The following is a 14,878-nucleotide window of genomic DNA, read 5'->3' on the forward strand; positions in this document are numbered from 1 at the left end:
GCCCTGAGCCTCCTCTTCTCCAGCCCAAACCCCCCCAGTTCCCTCAGCCGCTCCTCACAGGACTTGTGTCCCAGGCCCTTCACCAGCTGTGGGTGCAGAGACAAAGGTATGGGACTAAGCAGGCCAGAGATGCCTTCTGAGAGTTCCTTCTCCTTCCTATGAGGCTGTCATGTATATTTATCCAGCGCTTTGCTCTTGTCCAGAGTGGTAACTGAATGTGTTACAGAGCGAACGCACACCATCTCTGTGGTCTATGGAGTCGGTTTTGCTGGGAATTTGGAAAGGCCAGTAAACCATCGTGCCTTTAAGATCTTCTGCATTTCAAGCTCCAGACCGCTGGATAAATATTTGGTTTACGCTGTGGGCAGCTTCTGGAATGCGGCTGTGAGCTGTGCAGAGATGTGAATGCTTGGGCAGGGTGAGAGGGCACCGCCTCGCTCCGAGGGGGTCTCGTAACCGGAGAATTAACTTCTTGGAACAGCCTTGCCATTGTGGGTTGGCTGTGCTGGGCAGTCCCCAGAGGACGCCCTGGAGGAAATGGCTTTTCTCTAACACAGAAATATGACCGTGCATTCTGGGCTGTGGGTGATGCTCCCTCTGGAAAAAGGGCGATGGGATTTTGAACGAGAAGCTCATGCAAGGAAGGAATATTTTGTCCATTTTCTGGTCATCCGCTCCAGGGTTTGTGGGGCACATCCTGTTTGAAAAGTCCAGTTTTTGTAAGCAAAGAGCTTAATTTCCATTCGAATTGCGGAGGATTTAACGTGTCCCTCCCTGCTTTGCTAGATTTGACAGAAGATTGAGCACGTACTCAGTGTTTTGGTGACTTCAATGAGAAAAAACTTCTGGGGGTCTGCTCAAGTGGTGACTAATTAATTACAGACATACCAATCTAGATGTTTATTCCTGTAGTTTTGAGCCAAAAGCGACTGTCATAATTCTTGCTGCTGACTCTATCTCCACTTCTTTTCCAAATTGATCAAATTAAGTCTGTGAAAGAACAGTTAAAGATTCAAATTTTATTATCTGAAGATAATACCACACCGATTTATTGCATTGCTACATGAAAATTCTAATATTTAGTATTGTGCAACAAACTTTTTAGTGTCAGGGGAAAAAGTGAGTGGCTGAAATGCTCACAAAGTGCTTGGTTTTCTAGCTCTTTATCCAGGGACAGTGTCTGTGTTCGAAGGAACCGGAGCTGCAGGTAGTGCAGGATCTGTATTTAGCAGCTGTATTTCTTTATCTTATCATTTATCACCATCACCTGGTCGATGGTCTAACTTTTATAGGAGTAGACATTTAAAATGAGTTAAATTCATCAGTGATAGAAGAGCACACAGGAATCTGACCACCTAAGTAGGCATTGGGTATCATGCCTTCCCACAAAGTGGTTACCAAATGTGTGACCTATTATTCAAGACTGAAAACAAAAGAGGCAGCAAAAGAGGAAGAGTTGGGGACTTCTCCCTAATGGCAAGACTTTCTCATTGCAACAGTCCTGTTAAAGGGATTGGTATGAGCATCGGAGGAAGCCTATTAATGAAGGAAATTCATCCTATATTGTAGCCCTGGCTCTGAATTGGTATTTATTGTAGCAACTGGTTGCAGACCTCCTCATTTAAGCAATATTCAGTATATACACTGGAATATGGCAAACGAGATGTCTTCTCACAGATTTTGTGGAGCACGCCACAGCTCAGGCTTTCCTCTGAACTTTCTCTTCTCAATTACAGCCTGTGCCACTGCTGATCTAAGTCATCAGATAGGTACATTGTTCAGAACATAGGCTGTGAGAATAAAACAAGATATATTTGTCCCTTTAGTGAACCCAGATTAGAAAAACATACTGGGAATGGCTGAGTGAGCATTATCATGGAACACACATGTTGTTAATTTCCACATATTAGGATGCCATTTAGTTTAGATAAAAGAGCTTAGACCTGTGTAAAAGGCTGCTTATATTTTGTGGTCTGATACCACTTGCTAGAGCCTGCAAGGAAGAAGGGGGATGCCTGTAGGGTGCTCTCTAGGCTGTAGCCTCCTGAGACAGCAGCATGACAGGAGCAGGAGGAGGACAACACACACCAATGTGGAACCTGCATTTTGCATCAGCAAATCTCAAAAACCTGCAAAAAATAAAAATAAAAAATAAAGACTCCTAATCAGCCACCCTTTACAGATGAGCAGGCCAATGAACAAGCACACAAAGAGATGTCCTGAGCATACCTAGCAGAGTACAGCATGGTACCCAATGCACTGTGATGAGCACAAGCCACCCAGCTACCCTGCTCTGCGGTTCTGCAGACAAACAAGTGCTATGATCCCTCTCCCCACCAGCTCAGGACTACGGCCAAAAGCCATAAAAGGCTTTTATTCCATTAAAGGAAATGGACATTTTTAAGGCTGTAAAAAAGCTGAGGTCAGGGTGACCTGAAAGGCTGGACGACATCAGAGTTTTCCCATAGTGCTGTCTTCGGCTTCAGACTTTCTGAGTTTTTCCATCCAGGCTGTACGTCATTTTGCAGATTCTGTGTTACACACATTCACGATATGGCCCCTCCTAACTACCCACACAGGTATGATGCTCTCATTATCTTTGTGCTTCCGTTATTGCAATTTACTCTCACCCTGACAAATACAAAGCAAAGATTTCTTGTCATTCATTAAATCATTTAAAATCATTTTATCCATCTTACCCAACTTTATATTCCTTCATGCATTTCTATTTTTCAGGGTATGCTCAAACACAAGCTGGCTTTCTTACTTTAGATCTCCTCTCAAATTATGCTTATATCTTATATTTTATATCTTCTTCCTTTTGGGGCTAAAAGTTCAGGTCCCATCTACAATAGATCTATTTGCTATGTTTGACCTCTAAAAAAAATGATATTTTTAACTACTTTTACTACTTATGCCTGTTCAGTCCATGTTTGTAGACTGTCTCATACAGCAAAGCCTTCAGATGAAAACCTTAGATGCAGTCTTCAAACACTACTGGAACCTAAAGATAAAGATTTCTCTTGGAAGATCAGTTCTAGATCATCAATAACGTGAGCTATTCTGCTGCAGAAAAGTGTTCAAAGGTACTTTCTGAAATGGAGGTAAGAGTAGATAAACTATAGCAAACAGAGCATGGAGACCCATTCTTGCTGTTGTGTAGGGCTGGAGGAGAGGACCTCAGGCTCCTGAGGTCCTAAGCTTTAAAAGCAAGCTCTGGAAGAAAACAAAATTCCTCGAGCAACAGCAATGGTGTTGCCATTAGCAGTCCAATCACACTGTAGGTGTGGGAGTGTTTTTCATGCCCATTCCAACAACTCAGCAGGAGCAGTTAGCAATTCTGAGCCTGGCGATATTTGGGGTGTATGTATAGTTGTGCTATTTTTTTTTTACTTACATGATTTTTTTCCAGTCATAATCTGATAATCGTAATGTTCTGGGGAAAAAAATAAATAATAGTGGTGCAAACAATTATTGCTCCACGCAGTCAAGATTGTTTTCATTTACTCCATTACAGCACAGACTGGTCGGAAAAGAAGTCTTAGTCATGAATTTAATGCCGCATGAAGGGAAATTCCTGGGGAGTGACTGAAAGCAGCAATCTCTCAATGTCTTTTTCTTTTCTTTTCTTTTCTTTTCTTTTCTTTTCTTTTCTTTTCTTTTCTTTTCTTTTCTTTTCTTTTCTTTTCTTTTCTTTTCTTTTCTTTTCTTTTCTTTTCTTTTCTTTTCTTTTCTTTTCTTTTCTTTTCTTTTCTTTTCTTTTCTTTTCTTTTCTTTTCTTTTCTTCTTTTCTTTTCTTCTTTTCTTTTCTTTTCTTTTCTTTTCTTTTCTTTTCTTTTCTTTTCTTTTCTTTTCTTTTCTTTTCTTTTCTTTTCTTTTCTTTTCTTTTCTTTTCTTTTCTTTTCTTTTCTTTTCTTTTCTTTTCTTTTCTTTTCTTTTCTTTTCTTTTCTTTTCTTTTCTTTTCTTTTCTTTTCTTTTCTTTTCTTTTCTTTTCTTTTTTGGGGGGGGCACTCTATAAGAAATATCTGTTAAACCTTTTTTAATGATTTGTCATAGTTTTAGTCTGAAGTCAGCACTTCACATCCACATTCTGCTCTGCACTGAGTTAGCCTGTACTCACTTTACCTTTCCAGTGTCATGACTAGGTGTATTTTTGCTGGGAGCAGAAAAAGGTCAAGATTTCCTCCCCTACCTAAACAAAGTCAGTATCAGGAGGGAATGTTTCAAAACCTTGTGATGTAGTGATTGCTTTGTAGCTGGACAGGTTCCTGATTTGAGATGGGGGGTGGATTTACCTGTAATAACCTGAATTTACATCTGTTAGCGTGACAGAGAAATTTGGCCAATATAAATAGTGTTAACGAGCCTCAACGTGTCTTATTCCATAGGAAGAAAGGCTTTAAGTTGTTTAAGTAGATCCCAGGAACTTCTGGAAAACACTGCAGGAATTAAATTATCATTAGTGAACTGCAAATAGACCAATGCCCAATCTTTGGTCTTCATTTCCATCTCTGATGCTCAACAAGTGCAAAGGCAGCAAAACACCCCTGGCCAGGTTCTCTGGGGAAACCTGAGAATACGTTTATTGCATGTTTAAGAATAAGAAGTGGGGCTTCCTAAATCTCTCTTGAAGCCTATTTGGAATGATTACAATGGAAACCAGAGTTCAAATACCACTGGAATCTCTTAGATGTGGGCTCCTACAGTTTCATTTTTCATTCTTCTGACTTTTTAAGCACTACCACAAATTGACGAATGCCTAACTGTATGTAACGCATTACATCCCACATTGCATTTCATCACTTCTGAACTCCCCAGGTCCTTCACAGAGAAAAACAACAGCTGCCATTTACAAGTAACGGCTTGCATTCGAGGAACTTGGACATCCACCGAGTGACCACATTGACCCAGGTAAACCCATTTTACAGATATGAAAAAGAGGCACAGACAACAGGACTGGGATCGGTCTGACCAAAATTTTCCCTCTGATTAGGTTTTGAGTCACCCTGGGCTCTCCCTATAACTAAGGGGAGATGCCAGCACTCCTGGGATGCGATTCACCTCCCGTGGAAGCAGACATCTAAAACAAATTACATGAATTGCAACCTAAAAGTGTCTATTTCTCCCTGCTGACTGCAAAGGGAGTCATGGGTGACTGGGTCATATATAGACGGCGACACAGCACACATCTAAAGCTCTGTGTGAGGTATCACATCTAGGGTTTGCCCAAGACCTGACAGCCAGTTAGCTATTGCAGCAAAGTCTGAAGCTCATTTAAAAATGACATTCATTTAATTAGCAAAAAAATAAAATAAGTACTATACTATACTATACTATACTATATTATACTATACTATAATATAATACAATACAATACAGTAAAAAGCTGGTACTCTGGTCTGAGGTCTGATTACTTTAACTGACTCAGAAGTTGTTATTCATCATTTTTAAATCTCTTTAGCAACAGGATGTCAATACATTGTGGACTACAGGATGTGTAGCAACTTTCTGTTGCAATAAGATTGTTGGCCACAATGAAAACTATGGGGGATCTCTGGGGGATGAGCCTCATGCTGTGTGTACAAGGCTTACAGGAGATGCAAGTGATTTCACATCCTACAATGTGTTCCACAAAGCATGGAAGGCTGAAACACCACGACTGGAAAACCTGACCTAAAATATCCTGGAATTTACCTTTTGTGTTACTGTTTATTCTCACAGTTGCTGGTGCACTTCTGAGTTCAAAACAACCGCGGAGCATCTGGACCGCTCTTAGTGCTTCCTCCTGGCAGGAGGAATGGAAATCTGACAAGTCCCCATGGATCTGAGACTTGGGACAAATGTTATCAGCTCCAGGTGCTGAACTCAAAGCACACCCAGCAGTACCAGTGCTACGAGCTGTGGCTTTTAGGAGAAAGTTGGTGGTAACGAAAGCATATTGTCATGTCTAGATGATCCATTGGTCTGTGCTTGGTGGTCTCAGGATATTTCAACAGTGGCCAGGTGCCTGTGGGAAAAATCATCACCCCAGTAGTGTTCATCTTGGGCAGTTGTTTGCACTTGCAAAAGAAAAGAGAAGAACTGCTTGGAGTTGTACCGGTGTCCCTATCTCAGCGACTGGGTTTTAATTCCTTGTTCTAGGGATGGTACCAGCAGGCACTGCATGGAGAGCTGCAAGCAATGAGGGAATTTTCAGTGCCTCTGGAGTGAGACCACCAGAAAGTTTGAAATGGTGGAGCGGTGCCTTCAACTGAAATAAGGTTTCCACCCCAAAGACCCCCAAAGGGTTTTTTTCCTCACCCTAGTACAAGCTCTGTTCTTTGCTGAGTCCCAGCTGAATTCAGACCAGGTTGGGGAGTGGTGCTCCAGTGTTCCCTGTCTTCTGCTATGATTTGTAAAGACTTTATGCCAACCCCCTATGTTACTGGCACACTAAAGAATAAATGAATATAATTCTCCAATATTACTGTCAGTTACCTTTCCTGGAGATGTTTTCGGCACATTTTTTTTTGGTCAAATTCCTTGGTAAACCTTCATTCCTCTATAACGGATCACAACTACCATGCATTTGTTTCACAAGACCCCATAGCATTGCAGTTCACTTCAGTAATTATTTACAGTCTCTGTGTTGGAGACTCAGTTTTACCATGAAATTTTCAGGCAAATGAGTCAAAACTGGGTGCATACAGCCATACTTAGGCTTTCTGAGAAATGTGATCTCATTCAGAGAAGTGTCAAGAATTTTTCTGTGTCAATGGAAAGCAGAGGTGCTCAGCACCTTTGAAATACTTTCAAACTCGAGTGTCTAAATATAGATTTAAAAGCCTAATTTGACAACGTGGTTTTAAAATGTTGGTCTAGAAAATTCTGTGGTTTAAGTTTTCTTCCACTTGCATATCTACAGAATTTAAAAGGTCTGGGGCAATGAACTATGAAATACTTGTGAATATTACATCTCACAAGCAGTTGCATTTCAGTAGGGAATTTGTGGTAAAGACAGTAGAGACTTTTGTTCAAATTAGGTAAGTGTCAGTTAGATGATGGCCCATTTCCCTTGAGGAGGTTCTAAATAATAACAATAAATCATTTTAAATATCCTCTATGTGTAAAAATCCCATGAATTCCTTCAAGACGCAAACTATGTTTTTACTTTTATTGCATAATAAGTCTAGAGTAAACAAATATGTACAAAAATATACACATCCCTTATGCCATTTCCTTTAAAACTAGAGAACATTAATTTGGTTAGAAGTCATTTAACCAAGATTTCTGATGAACTTTCACTGAATTATAGGAATTTACATTATGAATTTGTTTTAACATCTCGTCTGTTTTTGTTGGGAAATATTCAGAAAAGCAGTGGGATCGGATCATCTGGGACAACAAACCCCAAATCTCTCAACGTTGTCACTCTCCTAAAAAGCAACAGATTGAACAAAAGAATGTTTTGCTCACTAAGTTGGTTTTTGATTACAGACTGTGTTTTCTTCTGTATTTGAGTAATAAATCGAAAGAAATGTAGCAAATTTACCAGTTGCTTATTGAAATCTCATTTAAAAGGTTTTACTTGTCATTTATTTCTACTCAATTATTCTTTTATATGGTCATATTACCAGTAGGAAGTTAAAAAGAAAAAAAAATTATCTCATGCATAAATTTAATGATGTCATTTTTAGGATCATCGATACCTTTTAACAAGCAGTTTTAAAAATAACCATGACTTTCATTGCTGGTGTGAGTTTTCACCAGATACCTGCTGAGCTTCTGAGCATCTGCATTATCTTTAGTAAAATGACATGTTTTCCCAGGCTCAGATATTTTAAGACATATTAAGACGTAATTTACAATTTACATCACTCTTTCCAAACAAACTGTCCCATGGAAAGTCCCCAGCTGCAAAGGTTTCACCAAAAAAAAAAAAAAAAAAAAGTGATGAACTGATATTTGGCAACAAACCTGACAGACCATTGTAAAAATTAAACTCAAGAGGAAAAGGGTGGGGGGTGTCCAGTTTAAAAAAAAAAAATAACCAGCTTATATTGCCCCTCCCTGTAAGCCTACGATTTCGCTGCACAACCAGTTCTGTTCTCAAAAGAAAGCTTACTTGGTAACACGGTCCCATACACAAAGACTCACACTGCACATCGCACCTGCGATGATGCATCCTGGGCCCGATCCAGTGCGGGCTGGAGCTGATGGACAGGCTGTGTGTGCCTGGAGACACCAACCCCAACCTCGAAGTCATCCTGAGAAGCACTTTGCAGAGCACCTCTGAACTCCCCAGGGCTCCTAAGGAGACCACAGCCCCCATCTCTGCTCCTCTCCCTAACAGCACGTTGAGTGAAAGTTCAGTTGGTCAGTGAAAGATGTGTTGGTCATCATCTCCAAAGCATCTGGTGGCCTTTCCCAGTGTATCTGAGAGACCTCTGCTCCACAGAGGAAACCCAAGCAGAGCTCTGTGGTTGTGTTTTGGCTGCAGCCGTGCTGTGATTGCATATTACAAGCCAGAGAACAAAACCCAAGGCTGCCTTCCACCCCTTCCTCTCTGGAAAGCCATGCACCCAGTGTTGGCCCAAAACACTTCTGAGATTCCTCATCCACCACCAAGAGATGGTGTGGCTCTTGTAGGAAGGCAGAGGAGGGATCAAACTAAGCACTACACCAAGTCCTGAAGGTCCAAACACCTTTACACCACCAGCAATGCAAACGACTTGCACCTCCAGGGAGTTACAGTGACATCAGAACCGCAAGCAATGAGATGAGTCCTAAGCAACTGAATCTGAAGAATGGAAAGAATTCATGAAAGACTGGAAAAGCAGGAAAAAAATCTAGCTGGAAGTGGTTGGACTTTGTGCAAGAAGTGTGTCTGGCTTGGCTTTCCGTGGTCTTTGCCAATGTGAGGTGAAAGTGTGAGTCAGTGTGGGCTTAGGTGGCCTGCTCTCTTCTGGCCTAGCAGCGGGAGCGCAGCCTAGGGAAGTGTGCTGAGGAGGAACAACTCGGAGAAAGCAAACACTTGCACAAGATGATTTGATTTTTTAATGCTCTGTATTCCCCTATCTGTTAGGCTCTCCCATCAGATGACTCCTACACAGCAGCTGTGTGTCTTTATGTCCAGTTTCAGCTGAATTTGGAACAGCGGCCTAAGAAACCTGAGCTCTCAGCAAAGCCCGATGTGGGTCCATCCCATGCTGGAGGCTGAAAACATCCCTTAGAGATCTTAGGAGTGAAGAACTCAAGTGCTTGTCACCTCCAGGCCTCACCTGTGACCCCATGAGCTTCAGAAGCAGTTAACGGGGTGAGAAGCTGCAGTATTACACTTCAGGCCCTTTTCTGTGAATGAGGACCTAGGCTCCACCAGGCACAGATGTGAGGCGACCTCAGCCATGGTTTGAAACTAGGCGCAGATAAATGTAATTAAAACGAAAGCTGCTCTGCAGACCTGAAGGTTGCCAGATAAGACTGAAAGCAGAATACACCATCAGACCAGAGCAGAGGAAATGAAGAAATGGAAGCAGCCGATGCAATGGGGACCTTACCACTGGAGGAAACATCTTATCATACCTCTCTGACTGCTCGCCTCTAATTTCAGTGCTAGCGTCATTCATCTCGGAGCACAGCAGCAGCAGCACCAGCACCAGCAGGTTTGGGGGATATTTTTTTCCCCCTCCACATCTGCTGGCAGAGGCCATGCCAACCGAGACGGGGTTTGTGAGGCTCGCGATGAACTCTCACTGTGTGCGCAGGCGGCAGCGCGTTGGCAAATACATCCTGCCCTTCTCAGAAATGAATCTCACAAATTGAGTGAAGACATGCTGAAATCCTGCTGAGCTTTCACCAGCTGCAAGTCCTTGTAGTTAACTACAGCTGAGACAACCCCACAGACCTCTGGGCTATAGGAAGACCCATCCTCAGCACTGATGGATGTCCCTCCAGCATTGTTGGAGCTCTTTATAAGCCCAGGTTTTGCCAAGTCCCTACTCTGCCACTCCAACCCTTTTCCACCAAGCCCGCACACCAACAAACAGCAAAACAGTCAACAGCACTGCAGTGATGAGTGAAGTGAAGCCTAAGCATCACAGCTCAGGGACGGTGCTTGGCTCAGGTATGTTCGTGCTTCTCCATCATTCATGGCTCCGTTGACCTGCACAAGAGGGTTTCAGCCCCTGATGTTGTTGCAAGGACCATTGCAGATACCCCTCCAGACACACACCTCATGACTTCAACATGTGCAAGGTGGGGATGTCCCCAGGGGCTGGCTAGGTGGCTGTTTCTGATGAACAGCCTGGAAACCACCACCAACGGAGGTTTCACCTCCGAGGAGGATCTCAGCAGCCTGCCAAGGCAGCAACTCAAGTACGGTGCAGCACAAGGGCACCTCAAAAGGCTGACAGTGGCTGGGCATGGTGCTGAGTCCTTCTGCTCTACAGTCCCCAGGCAGAAGAGGAGCAAGGTCTTTCTGGTACCTTTGGGGTAGAAAATATCAAAATCCGGTCTTTGTGCCCCCCCCTCAGAGGCCTCCTGCTTGTTCCTGTACTTAATGGTACATGAAGTGGTAAATGTGGTGAAAACCAGTGATTTACATACAGCTTTGGAGCCTGAGGCTACTTGCTAAAGGACAAAAAGATCACGTTGACCAGCAACTTTTATGCCTTATTCCCACACACCAGATAAGATTTGTCTTTCAGATTAAAAGACTGTGACATTTACAAACCACCGTGCAGTGTAGGCTTCCGGATAAATAATTATTCAATCCCAATTCACCTGCTGTTCCTGGTCAAAAGTAAACACTCAGAGACAGAGAAAAAGACTCGTGGGACTCTACTACAGTGAGATAGGACTAAAGGGCTGGCAAGAAGAAGGCAATCAATGCACATATATAATTGGGCACAAAGACTTCCATTTACCTTGAGATGTGTGCAGCACTTTAGGTAGAAAGCCAATGAAACAGTGCTAAAAAAAAGAGACAGGTAGCAAAGGTCAGGATTAGCCCTTCCTGCAAAGGTAACACTTAGCTTTGTTCTGCACTGTGCAATAAGAGATAATTAGGTATGGCATTGAACAAAACCCCAAAGCGTGGCTGTTAATAGTCACAGCGATGCTACAAGCAGTTCTCAGATACACTGAAATTGCTCTGGGAAAGAAAACTCCAGGGGCACCGAGATTTCGGTAAATGTCGATGAACCTTGTGTGGCACTGAGTTCCCGGTGAAGTGGAGGAAGAAATCAATTTGCTTAGTCATTAGCGAGGCAGTCATTGCTATCCACAGAGCCACCCCCGTTCATATGTTGAATGACACTGTATCGATTGCATTTTTTTCATGGGGTAACTGGGAGGAGTGGTCAGGGCACCGACTGTCCGTGATTTTCCACCACACTTACTATGATGGAAGTTTTCATCCCTGTGTAATTGTACTGGTGTGAATTTGGGGGAAGGAGGGAAAGAATGACAACCGCTCCGGGAACAAAAGCGCAAAGCACTGAGATTTGACGTGACTTGATAATGGTTTTAATGAATTTCACTGGCATGCAGGATCGGAGCTATGATACATCACTGACTGTATCCCTCTGCTAATTAACAAGAGCCCTGAAGCAATTTTTCCCCGTGTATGTCACTGAAGCACAGCCCGGTCTTTCCTGACTGCCCCAATACACTGATTAATATAATTAACAGTCAGATTTTATGATCACTCCAACCCACTTATTACCAGTCAGCCTGAGCCAAAAATTCACTTCCCTCTTACTGACAAGCCAACTATTTGCATTATTATTTTGTTTCAGACTCTAAACACCCTTCAATTTATACTGGTGAGTCAATCTTCTCTAGCTGTAAACCGCTGGCTGGCAATTTCCCTGGGAAGAAAAAAAAAAAAGAAAAAGAAAAAAAAAAAACAGCTTTCATCTTTCTTAGCATCTTTGTGAGAGGGAATGAAAGCCACCATGCCAAGAGAATCATCCTCTTGATATTTCTCAGCCTCTCTGCCTTGACTCCAAACCTTTATGGGGACAAGAGGTGCCATTGGGGTGTTTCATTGGGATGTTTTGTACACCGAAGTCCCTGGGCAAGTTCCCTCTGCTGTTGGCAAATAGGGGTGAGCATAAAGCTGGGATAAGCGTGAGGCGGTAACATCACAGGGGAGACCCTCCTAGGGACGTCAGGGGGTTTGGGAAAGGAAACCCATGTCCTCCATCAGGGTGGATTCAAGCTGGCTGCAGTCTCCTGGTCCTCTTCCTCCACGTCTGCAGTTCCTGGTAAACCGCCGAGCAACTTGCAGATGGGCTAAAGGCCCAGGAGTATTTTTAAAGCTTTGTTGCCTTTATTTCTTCTGTTTATCTTTCTGTTCCGTGATGACAGCTGAAGTAATCCCAGCCTTTATGAATAAACTCAGCGTTTCACCTGTGTTTAGTTAAAGACCATGAGGTACAACACTTCGCACAAACACAGCCTTGTCAAAGGAGCTATGCATCGCGCATTGTGCTTGAAATTGTATTACCCAATTAATTAATTACCTTATTTCCCATTCTGCCAAGACCTCAGCTGAAAGTTTGCTAAGAGCTGTCCCAGCCCACCTCCTTTCGTTACAGACTAACTGACTCTCAACCTTTTTTTTTTAATTATTATTATTTTCATTAAAAAAAATGCACATGTGACTTGCAAATTGCATTATGGGGTTCTTTGTTTTACTTAAGTTCTGATAATCGATCTAAAAGGCAGAAGCAGATTGTTGCTGGACAACTTTCAACTTGTAAAAAGCAGTAATGCTTCCCCCCCACCCCCTCCAAAAAAAAAAAAAAAGACTCCATAAATTTCCAGTGAAAATGTTACACCTGAGCAAACTACTGGCATCACTTTCTTCTCTGAGATGAATCTTCATCCATCTCCCATTAAGCCCTTTAGCCAAAGCCTTTATTGGCCAAGTACAGTTTCTTCAGTTCAAGCCCTTAACCTCCAGTCCTTCTTTTGCTGGCAGCCCGGAGCCTGAATATTTTGGGACAGATGCTCAGGGCCATGGATCATTAAGAAATAAAGATCATTAAGAAATAGGAGTTTGCTTTCCTCAGAGTTAGTCTGGAACATTTCATTCAACGCTCATTTTCCTGCACGCTGCATTTTTCATTTTCATTTTAATTTTTAACTAAGAGGTCTATTTCCTATTTTCTGGCTGTAAGTGAAATAAACCACAAAGAATCTCTCTTCTCATTAAAAAAAAAAAAAAAAAAGAGAGAGAGAGAGAGAGAAAGAGAGAGACTGTAACAGTGGTCTTCTGTGGATCTCCCAGGAAAAGAGGACATAACAACTACAAAAGGTTCAAGGCAAGAGGAGAGCTCCACACCCTTTGCTCAGGAGACACAGACTGCAGCACTTTGCGTGCCACAATTTGGAGCACCCAGCTGATGCTCTGTGAGGTAGTAGAGATGCACCAAGGTGTTGTTTCTGATAACCTTTTGGGGGATAAAGAGAATAATTTACAGCCTGAATGAAATGGGGGATCCAACAGAAGACTACATTGACTTCATCACTGGATGCCAAAGCTTGATCTCTAATTCCAGGGGAGGTTCAGGTTGGAAATGAGGAGACATTTCTTCTCGGAAAACTTGGCAGGAAAAACTTGGCAAAAAAACAGGCAGAAAACTTGGGTGCGTGTCCTTGGAGGGACCCCAAGTACACTACAGCAGGTCTTGTGGTTGGGGTGATCGGCCCCGAGTTCACATGGAGAGAATCGACTCAGGTAAAGTAACGGATCATCTGCACTTAATGTGACTTTACTTTCCTGTTGTTTCTGAAGTAAACTCAAGTCTTCAGCTTTTCAAATATCTTAGAAGAATTTGCAAGAGGTTTTTGGTTTCTGTCCCAAGCTTGGGTACACCCTGAGATTCCACCTGGGCTGCACCCAACACTCCTGAGTGTCATTAGGAGTTTGTCTCCTGTTTCCACTAAGACCAACAGGAATTAGACTCCCGTTCCACCAGAGGGGCACTTGGGTGGTACAAAATGTGTTGTGATACGTCCCATTGCATGGCCTAAAAGCCAGGAAGCCAGCCTGGGAAGGTTTTGTATTGCCCAGCTGGGCACCCAACTTAGCCATGCATTGCTCCTGAAATGGTGCTTTGTCCGGATCCCCTTCATCAGTCCACTGACACAAGGCAGTTCCATTTCCCCATTGCTCACCCTCCTTACACAAAAAAACATATCCAAGCTCTTCGTGCATTTTATGATGAACCTCCTCTCTGAGGCTCTGGAGCTAGCTTAAACTCACCTTTTCCCAAATGAAAGAGAAACTAGAAGATAAGCACAAGGAGATCAGGCAGAGGAAAACATATAACATGCCGTGAATCCTTTAAAGAAATCTTAGGTCTTTCTCAGCTAGGATGGATGCCTATTTACTCAAGAAAACATCTGAAATGAATATGTGTTTACCTTGTCTACACAGGAAAAAACTAGACCAAATTACTATCATTCTCTGTACATAGTTTTTTGTTTTTCTAGGTTTTTAATGATAATTTTTATATTTGAAAGCTGTAAAAATAAAGCTTTTGTGGTCTCGGAGTATTCTGAGCATCTGCAGAAAAAATAATTTCTCTGGGATTGATTGTCACTCAAACAAGGTAAAATTGATCAAATGCATTCCAGAAAGCCAAAATACTTTGGGGAAAAAAAATATTAACTGAGAGGAACTTCTATCTTACTGAGTGTTGTGCAAGTCGAGGGGGCTTGACCATTCTGGGACGGTAGGTAAGAGAATTGCTGTTCACAATTGCTGATTGTCAGCAGAAATGTACACCTGTCAGAGAACCTAACAGAGATCTGACTTCACAGACAAGTGCCGAAGATTCTGCTTACAAAGTTGTTATCTTCCAGTTTTTGGTAGGAAGTACAGTG

At 42.5% G+C, this 14,878-nt stretch overlaps 1 long non-coding RNA gene across 1 annotated transcript; it reads left to right on the forward strand.

Moving 5' to 3' along the window:
• The first annotated feature begins 1,840 nt into the window (after positions 1 to 1,840).
• LOC308194449 lies at positions 1,841 to 8,708 on the forward strand. The gene is made up of 3 exons (XR_013950531.1): positions 1,841 to 2,579; positions 4,820 to 4,912; positions 5,723 to 8,708. It is a non-coding gene; the product is annotated as an uncharacterized lncRNA (long non-coding RNA).
• The last annotated feature ends 6,170 nt before the right edge of the window (positions 8,709 to 14,878 follow it).

Source organism: Anser brachyrhynchus (genome assembly GCF_964034855.1).
Source record: "Anser brachyrhynchus genome assembly, chromosome: 1".
Lineage (NCBI taxonomy): Eukaryota > Metazoa > Chordata > Aves > Anseriformes > Anatidae > Anser > Anser brachyrhynchus.